We start from the raw sequence: 12,769 nt of genomic DNA on the forward strand, positions 1-12,769 counted from the left end.
GGATTTAGAGTGAGTCTAACATTGCGTATACGGCGATATTGGCTTTTTGCCTTCTGGAAATTCCAGTTGTCGGTTTTTTCAAGGGTCAAATTAACAAAAACCTCGGAAATCTGTGTAATGTCAAATCTTTGATTTTTGAGGGGAACATGTTCTGCCTCTCCATTTACCACTGATTTCCGTCTTGCTCTTCAACCGTTTCTTTTCTTTAATTTATCACTCTATTATTTCATTTTTGCACTAAATAAATACTAAACCAACGTTGTCTTGTCTCCTACCACGCTTCTGTTCTGCTCTCATCTAAAGTTTTAGCCTTTACTCCGTTGAACAACCAAAAAAGATCTGTTTTTTTTTCCTTAAAATGGAAATGAGTAACAATCATGAAGGAGGTCTCTTTGAAACGGAGAAGAAACCCAAGACGAAAATTGTATGCACTCTGGGTCCTGCATCGAGGTCAATCCCCATGATCGAGAAACTGTTAAAAGCCGGCATGAACGTCGCTCGTTTCAACTTCTCCCACGGATCTCACGAATACCATCAGGAAACCCTCGATAATCTCAGGGCCGCCATGCTCAACGCCGGTATTCTCTGCGCCGTTATGCTCGACACCAAGGCTCGTTTTTCTTTAAACCCTTTTCTTTCTTTCTTTGAATCTCTCTTTATGCTTGTTTTCTTTGTTATTTTCGTTTCTGATATCAGTGTGATCGTAGATCTAAGTTTCAACCTGCATGCTTCAATAGTTTGCTTAGCAGCAATCAAAGTGCTTGATGATATGCTCCAACTATTGTTCCGATCAGTTCTTATTTGCTACTTTTGTTTTGTTGCTTCATTTCAAAGGATCATGTTTGATTTTGTAGCCATTAATGATGATTAGTGAATAATTGCTAATATTAGTAAATCTGGTTCTCACATCCAAGCTTATGTTCTCTGTTCTAATTAGCCAACCATGATCCAAGCAGATGATATCTGCATTTCTGACATATATGTTTGACTCCTATAATATGGGAAGAATGTGTATTAGAACGAGTAGATACTCTTACGTTATTCCGAGTCTTCATTTTCCTTGGCTAGTCGTCTATGACTTATATAGTACTAAATTGCGGTCCGCTGTTGCAGATGTTGAGATGTTACGATGTAATTTGTTTCTTAAAAATAACTATGTTTTAAATTACGGATGCATTGCGGCCGGAATTTAATGCTGCTTTGCTCTTTTTTTCTCTAAGCGTAGAGTATAATACGAAGAGCTCTGTGTATTAACACGACCAATGTCGACAATCTTTTATAAAGGAGTAGAGTTTTGTTTATTTGTCTTAACTACGACCTGGAAAAGCTTATTAATTGTAACTGTTACTTCATTTGTAAACTTCCAGGGTCCTGAGATCCGAACTGGTTTTCTGAAGGATGGAAAAATTCAGCTCCAACAAGGTCAGAAATCACGATAACGACCGATTATTCCATAAAGGGTGATGAGAAACTGATCAGTATGAGTTACAAAAAGTTGGCCGAGGATGTCAAACCGGGGATGGTCATACTTTGTGCCGATGGTACAATCTCGTTTACGGTCTTGTCTTGTGACAAAGTGAAGGGTTTGGTTCACTGTCGCTGCGAGAATTCCAAGATGCTTGGTGAGAGGAAGAATGTTAATCTTCCGGGTCGTTGTCGACCTCCCAATCTTGACTGAAAAAGACAAGGAATATCTTGCAATGGGGAGTTCCAAACCAGATTGACATGATTGCTCTTTCTTTGTTCGAAAAGGTTCGGATCTCGTAGAGGTTCGCAAGCTGCTCGGAAAGCATGCTAAGAATATTCTTCTCATGTCGAAGGTCTGTTTGAAGTATTTCAGATATGATTCGTATTTTGTTTTACATTTTGTCAGTAAAGTGTTTTAAAGAAGAAAATCATGATAGTGTGATCCAATGATGATAATTTCTTGGGAGGAAGAAATTGTATAATGCATATCTGTGTTGGTAGGGTTAATGTCTAACTCTTTGAAACGATAGCAGGTCGAAAATCAAGAAGGGGTAGCAAATTTGATGACATCCTTGCAAACTCGGATGCGTTTATGGTGGCACGAGCGGCCTCGAAATGGAGATTCCGATCGAAAAGATATTTCTAGCGCAGAAGGTGATGGTTTACAAGTGTAACATTCAAGGAAAACCTGTTGTCACTGCGACACAAATGCTTGAATCCATGATATAATCTCCCCGGCCAACAAGGGCCGAGGCCACCGACGTTGCCAATGCAGTTCTCGATGGCACAGACTGTGTAATGTTAAGTGGTGAGACTGCTGCTGGAGCTTGCCCAGAACTTGCTGTTCGGACCATGGCCAGAATATGTGTAGAAGCAGAAAGCACTCTTGACTATGGAGATGTCTTCAAAAGGGTTATGGAACACTCACCGGTTCCAATGAGTCCGTTAAAGCCTGACTTCATCAGCTGTTAGAACAGCAATTCAGCCAAAGCGGCACTTATATTGGTCTTAACCAGGGGAGGAAGTACTGCAAAGCTGGTGGCTAAGTACCGTCCGGGAATGCCAATTTTATCCGTGGCCGTCCCCGAGATCATGACCGCCTCGTTCGATTGGTCATGCAGCGACGAAACTCCAGCAAGACACAGCCTAGTGTATCGCGGTTTGATCCCGGTTTTATATGCTGGATCTGCCAGAGCTTCTCATGAAGAAACAACTGAGGAAGCTTTGGAGTTTGCTGTGCAGCATGCCAAGGCAGAGGGACTCTGCCGGAAAGGGGATTCCATTGTCGCTCTGCATCGGATCGGAACTGCATCTGTGATCAAGATCTTGACTGCAAAGTGAGGTTAAACATTTTGAATCTCAATTTTTTGTGTAAGGGTTTTCCCTGGTACAAAGGGTTTACACTGGCTACCATCTTTTTTTTGTTGTTTTAGTTTGGATGCAGAAACAAAGGGTTATTAAGATGACAATTACAATGTCGTGATATCATATTTGGGACCTAAAACCACTGAATTTTTTTTACGAAACTATGATTCTTACGAACAGATGATCTGAGTTTGATTTCAACGATGCATTCCTTTGGATAGTGTATTATGAAGTTTTTAATTTTTTAATATTTTCTATTGATAATATGTTTTCTATCCCTTAAGATTTTATAAGTTTGTTATTCTCTAAAATTTCATAAATTTATTTTCTTAACACAAAATTTTGTGTTCATCCCTGCATTGCATGTAAACAGTAAAAGTTAGTATGGGTTGACGGTGACTCGTATAAATTTTTTTATTCAATCACTCAATAAAATATATTTAAAACATTATATATAAATATATATATATATATTTAATTAATAAAAAGTTTGCACTACTAATCTCACACTGGTTTGTTCTATTTATGTTTAATGATTTAAACCTATATTTATTAATTGAATAAATATAAGATTCACACATGTATATCGATATTATTGTTTAATTGTATAATTTTTCTTCATTATTTGTTTTTATTATGATTCCTGACAATTTTGTATATACAATCTTTCGCGTATTTCTAAAATCAATTCAAAATTAATCAACTTGAGTTATTTGATGTTTATCTTTGAGTTATACTAGATTCTAGATCGCATTTATTTTATTCGAGTTTATTTTTTTCAGTTTACATTTAAATTAATAATTTTTTTTATTTTAAAACAATTTAATTAACATTTGACAAGATCAAATATTCAATCAAAATAAAATATTAAACTAATGTAATACGAAATATAATTTTGGACATAAATGGAGTCAAAATCGTAGTTATACGTAAAGTATTTAGGAAGTCGTACTATGAAAGTGACTAACGCGTCGGGTCGTCACAAATGAATAGCGTGTATTATTATTAAAAAATCTTTAAATATATTTTTTAAAGTCGTTATTTAAAAATTAAATATGAATTTAATAGAATTTCATATGTGACCATTTATTAATTTTTTCTTATAAAATTTATTTTCGATAAATTCGAATATATAAAACATTTATGATAAGATACGGTCGGATACGAAAACGAATGATTCAAATTTTCTAATAAAAAATAATACTTCATCAACAATGTCGGACAACATCGTGCGGCTAATAACCATTACTCTAGATAAAATAAAGAGAAAATCGCCTCAATGACCAAAAATGCCTTATAATATACGATTTTAACCAATTTTTTTTGGATTTGCCAAAATGACCAACAAAATCCCAACGCGATCCCCAGAATCGCAAATCAGTTTCCAAAATCGCAACGCGATTCTTGAAAATCGCAATGCGATAGTACAAATTCGCATTGCGATTTTCCAGAATCGCAACGCGATATGAAAATCGCAACGCGAACACATAATCGCAACGCGTACCGTAAATCGCAACGTGTATCCGTAAATCGCAACGCGTATCCGTAATCGCAATGCGTATCCGTATATCGCAACGCGTATCCGTAAATCGCAACGATAATACATAAAATCGCAACGAGAATCCGTAATCGCAACGCGATATTTAAAGCGCCATTATAATCGCTACACGTATTTTATTTTCAAATTACAAAACGAATATTAAGACAAATCCCGTAATCGCAACTCATAACCTAAAACCTAAAATCACAACTCAGTCTCATCTCCATCTCTCACTCTCTACGGCGAAATCCGTCCCCATCTCCGAAGATTTCCGTCCCCATCTCCGGCGAAATCCCTCACAACCATTCACGGTCAGAAATCCCTCACAATATTCAGAAATGGAAAATCAACCTCCGAGGGTTAGTTTTTTTAATTATTTTTATTTTGAAATTTTTGCATTATTGTAGGTTTTCATATTGAAACTGATGATAAGTTTACTGGTCATTTCAATAATAGATTAACCATTTCACTTAGATTTCATTTCGCGTTACGATTCTCTCGTTGCGATTTTCATTTCGCGTTGCTATTCTCTCGTTGCGATTTTCAAGTTAGTATTTGTCTTTGTCTTTGTTCTGTCTTTTGGTTGAAGTAATGCAATCCATTCAAGTTTCAATTTGCAGAAGAGTCGCAACGAGATAAATGAAAAATTGCGATTTTGGTTTCGCGTTGCGATTCTCTCGTTGCGATTTTCATTTCGCGTTGCGATTCTCTCGTTGCGATTTTCATTTCTCTCGTTGCGACAGTCATTCTCTCGTTGCGATTTTCATTTCAACCAAAAGACAAAACAGTGTTGCAAATTTTAGTTTCAAGAATAAACTACTACTTTTTATGTTTATTGTTTTTGGTATATCTTCACAGTGTAGTTTTTGGTATATCTAACTTGGTATGTTTATTTGTTTTTGTAGAAATTTTTTTCGGCTTCATTGCATTAAGGAATAAAGTTAGCCTAGCCACTACAATTGCTTCGAAGCTTTCACCTGCTCAAAGACAATTGTTTGAGGAAACCTGCTTCGGGCCATGGCTGAGAGTACAGCATCCGGGTGGAGATGCTAATTTGACCCATTTGTGGCTTCAGACCATGACATCAAATCTACCCGACAGTATACAACGTGGTGAGGAAGAGATATGGTTTCATTTTCCACCAGCGTATACTTGTTTTGGGCGGAAGGAGTTCTGCTTAATCACTGGTCTACGATTCGGACACGATGATGTTGGCCGGTACACTCGTCATATCGCCCGCCCATCATGGTTATCCCGGGTTTTTTCCGGATGAGTCAATGGAGAAGCCGAACCTACACGTCGACGACCTGAAGAAATTGTTTAATAAGAAAACTGGTTTCACTCGGATGGATGACGTCGATGTTGTCCGAGTATGCCTTCTACTACTTGTGTATGCCGGCTTTTTAGGCAGAGAGGCCAGACAACCTATTCCTCGAGAGCTAATAATATTGGTAGAGGACCTGAATGCATGTAATCTGTTTCCGTGGGGTTCGTATATATGGAAAGCTACCTGGACTAAGTTGTCTACTGCCTTTGATGACCGCAAAAGTTTGCGTGGCGATGGGTCGAAATACACTTTGTCAGGCTTTGTTTGGGCCTTTAAGGTAAGAATTTCTATATAATGTTACTAAAATTATAATTAATTATTTAACAATTACTAATTTTGTTATTATATTGTTTGTTGATTTGGATATTCGAGGCTTTCCCCAGCATGCGTACATATGCAATAAAAACGTCAAATGATATTCCCAGGGCTATTTCCTGGAAGAGGAAACTCTGTTGGATTGGGAAGACTTAATACCATATGCGACAATAAATGTAAGTTAACACAAATACTTTCATATAATATAAACAAGTTATTAATAGTAGACGTTTAACTTTGTTTGAGTTTTATATTTTAGGAGGCCAACATTCCTTACAAAGACTGACACCCACGGAGGAAGAGCTTGCCACTGATTGGTGGCAAGCTAGTCAGAGTTTTTTTGATGGCACGGATGATGAGCAGCATCCACTTCCTCCAATTCGAGAGCCATAACCTCACCTAGAGCCATCACCCGATCGACCCGACTATACACCTCTAGAACGAGAGCCATCACCTATCCCGTCACATCATCGAGCCTCTTCTCCACCATCACCTCATGATAGGCGACCGGCAAAGATGCCACGACTCCTATCTCCCTGTTCTCCACCTCCACGGGATGAGTCAAGGGAGTTACGTGATGAGGTCAATGCCTTGCGTGAGGATCGGTACTCTACGCGATAACGATGGTGCATGGCGTGTGGAGGTGTCAACTTTACGTGGTGAGGTTGCCGCTCTACGTGAGATGATAGTATCGTTGCAGAATGAGGTTCATACTCTACGCAACGAGGTAAGTTTAAGATTTTCCATATTTAACTTAATGATAAATTTACTCGTAATTTCACTTAGATTAGCCATTTCACTTAGATTGCTTAGTAAATTTATTCGGTTGCTGCCATTTCTGCTAAACTGTGTATTCTTTAACACTGTGAAATAGTATTTGTCTTTGTTTTGTCTTTTGGTTGAAAGTAAATTTGTTCGGTTGCTGCCAATCTGCTAAACTGTGTATTCTTTAACACTGTGAAATAGTATTTGTCTTGTTTTGTCTTTTGGTTGAAAGTAAATTTGTTCGGTTGCTGCCAATTCTGCTAAACTGTGTATTCTTTAACACTGTGAAATAGTATTTGTCTTTGTTTTGTCTTTTGGTTGAAAGTAAATTTGTTCGGTTGCTGCCAATTTTGCTAAACTGTGTATTCTTTAACACTGTGAAATAGTATTTGTCTTTGTTTTGTCTTTTGGTTGAAAGTAAATTTGTTCGGTTGCTGCCAATTCTGCTAAACTGTGTATTCTTTAACACTGTGAAATAGTATTTATCTTTGTTTTGTCTTTTGGTTGAAAGTAAATTTGTTCGGTTGCTGCCAATTCTGCTAAACTGTGTATTCTTTAACACTGTGAAATAGTATTTGTCTTTGTTTTGTCTTTTGGTTGAAAGTAAATTTGTTCGGTTGCTGCCAATTCTGCTAAACTGTGTATTCTTTAACACTGTGAAATAGTATTTGTCTTTGTTTTGTCTTTTGGTTGAAGTAATGCAATCCATTCAAGTTTCAATTTGCAGAAGAAATAGTTTACTTTCGCAACACGAAACTTAAAATCGCAACGCGAAACCAAAATCGCAACGCGAAATGAAAATCGCAACAAAAGAATCGCAACGCGAAACCAAAATCGCAACGACAAAATCGCAACGCGAAACCAAAATCGCATTGCGATTTTCATTTCGCGTTGCGATTCTTTCGTTGCGATTTTCATTTCGCATTGCGATTCTGTCGTTGCGATTTTCATTTCGCGTTGCGATTTTGGTTTCGCGTTGCGATTTTTGTTTCTCGTTGCGATTATCATTTCGCGTTGCGATTTTAAGTTTCGTGTTGCGAAAGTAAACTATTTCTTCTTCTGCAAATTGAAACTTGAATGGATTGCATTACTTCAACCAATAGACAAAACAAAGACAAATACTAACTTCAGGGTATTAGTTTGAAACATATTTTCTTTGTTATCTGATGCATTTTGTGAACTATGATAGAATAATGACTTGGGTGAATACAATGCAAGTTTGAAACATATTTGTCTTTGTTTTCACTGTTTAAATATCATGTCTGTTTATTTACTGATTTTGTATTTAATTATTTAGCGGCCCGATAGAGTGGATGCTTTACGTCGGGTTATGCTGCACGACGGAGTTCACGCATCAGACAGCGTGCACGTGCTATTAAGTCTCCGTACACCCCAATAGTGCGAAGACACCGCAAGAAGAAGCCCGACTCGCCTGTCATCCCTCAAGAGTCCACTCCTATCGTTGAAGAGGCCCCCCCTATCATTCCTCGAGAGTCCCCTCCCACCGTTCAAGAGGCCACTGTCATCATTGAAGAGGTCCCTCCCACCATTCAAGAGCCCGATTCACATGGCGTCATATGTAGGCTTCTTGAGAAACCCTCTGACGCCGGACATGATGGATTCAAGTTGGCTCTCGTATGAGTTACCGGCCAGTACCATACCGGTATCTGAAGAGGAGAGGGAACAACTACCGGACACAATTCTGGATAACACCCTTTGGGCTAAGACCGCAGTTGATTTTTATCTACATGAGCGGAGCCAGGGGTGTTTCACTGACATATGCAAGCTCACCGATGATATCTATTTGTTGCTTGATCGGTCTTGGTGGGGCGTATTATTAGGGGTCGAAGATAATGGCTATTTCGATGGGGGGTAAGTCTTATTTTTCTTATATTTCAATTTGATTAAATTTTTTTTTAAAATTTATGTAAGTCACTAATATATGTCTTTTTTTGTAAAACAGCATATCGATGCGTGGTGACACGTCTTCTAATAATAAGAAAACTTAAGAAAAATAAAAATATACGATATACAATTATGCCGACGTCTTTTAACGCGTTCACTTGAAGAATGCACGAGATGAATCATTTGATTTGGGCAATGGACAAGCTAAACTTTATCCTGCATGGTGGGAGGTCGATAAGGTTAGTATTTATTTTAGATTGAGTTTAAAGGTTTTATGAAATAAGTGCGCAAATGAATGAATTATTACTTATGATTGCAGGTGTTTATCCTGTTTTGGAACGTAACATTAGATTCTCGTCGAGCTTCAGCTCCCATCCCTTAAGACAATAGTGTATGACAGCATGATAATTACATATCATTGGCTGATTTAAGAGATGTTATTAAGGGATGGAGCTCTCATTTGGCTAAATTCTTGGATGCGATCAATTATTGGACTCGTTCTGGAAACAAGAAGCCAAAGAAGCTCAATATTACAGTTATTAGAGACGAGACCGCGCCACAACAAACGAGCGGAGCCAGAGGAGATTGTGGTCCTCTCCTATGCTTGGCGTTGGAGCGTTTGACGACGGGAAGCACCAAGTATCTACCTCCCACCGATAGAGATAGAGCTGCAGTAGGCTTGTGGTTTCGGCATTATTGGATAAATCGATATATACGAGACGCTGCCTACCTGCATCCGCGTTATAAAATGTCCATAAACAATTGGTAAGTTTATAGACTTTTGGTTTGAAAATGTTTGGTTAAGTACCTAGAATTCAATAATTTGCTGTTTGTAGGTTTTAGATGTGTAGAAAGTGTTGTTTGAGCAAATGTTTGGTTTCTGCAGGTTAATCTCAGAAGTGAACTGCGTGAAAATGATGTATGGCTGAAAAGTTGATTCAATAGTTTAATTGATTGTTTTTGATTGTTTAATTGATTTGTAAAAGTTGATTCAATAGTAGATGATCGGAAATAAGAATTATTGCTTATTTTTTGATTGTTTAATTGATTTGTAAAAGATGATTTGTAAAAGTTGATTGTGTAATTGATGCGAACATAATTCTTTTTGTGCTTGTTTAATTGATTGAAATGTAATGGTTGATTTTGTTGATTTCAATCTGCATTATGTTGAAATGAAAATCGCAATGCGAAATGAAAATCGCAACGAGAGAATCGCAATGCGAAATGAAAATCGCAACGAGAGAATCGCAATGCGAAATGAAAATCGCAATGCGGAAATGAAAATCGCAACGAGAGAATCGCAATGCGATTTTCATTTCGCATTGCGATTTTCATTTCCGCATTGCGATTCTCTCGTTGCGATTTTCATTTCGCATTGCGATTCTCTCGTTGCGATTTTCATTTCGCATTGCGATTTTCATTTCCGCATTGCGATTCTCTCGTTGCGATTTTCATTTCGCATTGCGATTTTCATTTCCGCATTGCGATTTTCATGTTGGGATTTTCATTTCGCATTGCGATTCTCTCGTTGCGATTGTAATTTCCGTGTTGCGATAGTCAAATGCATGCCTAATAAGTGATAACAACTGAATAAAAAGAGTTGGTTAAGTCAAAATGGTTGGCCTGAGTCATTAATTCAACTGAAAATGTTAAAAGTTCACACATAAAATCCACATAAAACAACGTTTGCATTTAAAAATCACCTAAGTTAACAGTCCCAAAAGGTGAAGCCAATTGTGATTGGGATTTTAAAGATGATTGCCTTTTGCTTGACACCATATGAGCTTTGGATTTTGATGAGGATCCATATTTGGTAGAGGAAAAGATGATTTTGATGGCACTGGTGATCCACATGTCAACCTTGTATGACCACTTTCCTTGCACCGACTACATGTCGATCTCTTCTTCTCTTCACCTTAGACGGTATACGATCGTGACTTTTGGTCGGCCAGGTAGCCTTCTGTCCATGGCTGGTGGCAAAACTGTTTGTAAGTCATCTGGTATGTCCCACTCAGAAGGATGTGGAATAGGGTAGACAATCTCGGCATAAGTCTGTCGATAAACTTTTGTAGTGTAGCAATCCATAGCGTATGCGCTTGAATCATCTTGGTTTAAATGAAGAGCAACTTTTATAACATGGCCACACGGATAACCAGATGTTTGCCATTTCATACAACTACACGTCTTTGCATTTAGATCGACTAGCCCATTTAAGTTATTATCCAGTACTTGAAACAAAGTGTTTGAACATGGTTCAACTCTCCATGACGTTGACTTCACAACACGTTTCGTTATCTTTTTTTCAGTCCATGGTGTAACACGATGTTCCAATGTTCCTGTAAATTTAAATAAACAATACTTAGTAAAATATATAAATATGATAAGTTACGAATTCAAAGAAATAATACCTGCATGGTTTCTTTTCTTGTAGTACCACTGTTGAATAGAGGCTCGAAAAAACTCCATTAACATAGTATGGGTAATTTCCGGGAATGACGACTTAGAGCGTGATTGATTCTGCACTATTAGACGTCATGAAACCATATCTTGCTCCAAGTTGATGTACTCTTGACCATCTTTCAAACCCGACATCTTCTAGTGTTTGAGCACACTGAGGCAAAACACGTCTTAAACAATTTATATGCTTATTGAAATCCACTTCCCGATAAGCTTTTACAGCCTTCCAGTATGTCCATTTGTGCTTTTTATACCAGCAGACCTTGATTTTAGATTTCTATACAAATGAACACCACAAAGTCCATGAAAAGCATGGGAAACACCTTCTAACAGCGTTGTCAATTGAGTTTGCCCTATCAGATATGATTGTCAGATTGCTAATAGGACCTATGCAATCCCTAAGATGCCCCATAAACCATGTCCATGAATCAGATGTTTCAGATTTGCCAACCCCGTAAGCTATTGGCAATATCCCATTGTTAGCATCCATGGCTACTGCTAATAAGTTTACTCCAAGGTATCGACCTTTCAAATGTGCTCCGTCAACTATAATAACTGGGCGCATGCAAGTAATAAACGAACGAATCTACAAAATAATATACACAAGAAATAATCATTTAAATGTGAAATGCATGTAACTAACAAAAATGAGTCAACAAAATTATATTGATTTACTAACCGTAGCACCAATGGCGATAAACAGCAACTCAAAGCGTCCATCTCTATCTGTTTTGATATGAGTTACCGACCCAGGATTTTCCAGCTTTAAATTGTGACAATAAGCCGACAGTTGGGCAAACGATGCTTCTGGCGACCCCCTCAACAATTCCAAGGCATAACATTTGGCTCTCCAAGCTTGAGAATATGATATACTAATCTTGAACCGAGCATTCATGTCAGTCATAATTCATGTCCCCGATATACCCTGCCATTCAAAAACATTAACTCAGCCAGAAAACCACCCAACACCTTTTTGTTTGCCTGTCTATGGTGAGGAAAAACTTGGGTTCTTGAACATGTATGTTTATCAATAAAAGTCCTAACTTGAAACATTTCGCAATCTTTTATTCTCTTTGCAATCATACGCCACATACAGTTTTTGTCAATCATACACCTTGTTTCGAAACGATCTTTGCTTGATTTGTTAACTTTTAGTTGATAGCCATCTTCCACACATTTCGTATACAAAGCTATCTTCAAGTCTTCCTTTGTATCAAAACAATCATCTTTCTTGATACGAATAACTTTTGTGTAACAATCAACTGCTTTCTTTACCAACTCTTCTTCCGGTATCTGAAGTAATTCTGGCATATTCCAGTTATACGCCCGTGGCATTTTCTTTTCTTCGGGGACTTTTTCTTCTTCTTTTTCTTCAGGATTATATGAATTACAGAATGGATGTTCAACATGTTCATTCACAGTCGTAACTTCCTCCTCATTATCATCAACAATAATTCTTCGGCAACGGCTGTTTCATCATCAAAATTCGGGTATTGACCAATATCAAAATCATTACACGCAGGGTCTGTTTCTTCTTCTGAAACATCATCAAAATCCGTGTATTGACCAATATCAAAGTCGGATATTGACCAAGACCAAATTTCGAATACTGACTAGTACTCACAATT

At 37.6% G+C, this 12,769-nt stretch overlaps 1 pseudogene; it reads left to right on the top strand.

Moving 5' to 3' along the window:
- The first annotated feature begins 358 nt into the window (after nt 1-358).
- LOC120182541 lies at nt 359-3,038 on the top strand (annotated as a pseudogene).
- The last annotated feature ends 9,731 nt before the right edge of the window (nt 3,039-12,769 follow it).

This window comes from Hibiscus syriacus, unplaced genomic scaffold (genome assembly GCF_006381635.1).
Source record: "Hibiscus syriacus cultivar Baekdansim isolate YM2019G1 unplaced genomic scaffold, ASM638163v2 tig00112688_pilon, whole genome shotgun sequence".
NCBI classification, from domain to species: Eukaryota; Viridiplantae; Streptophyta; class Magnoliopsida; order Malvales; family Malvaceae; genus Hibiscus; species Hibiscus syriacus.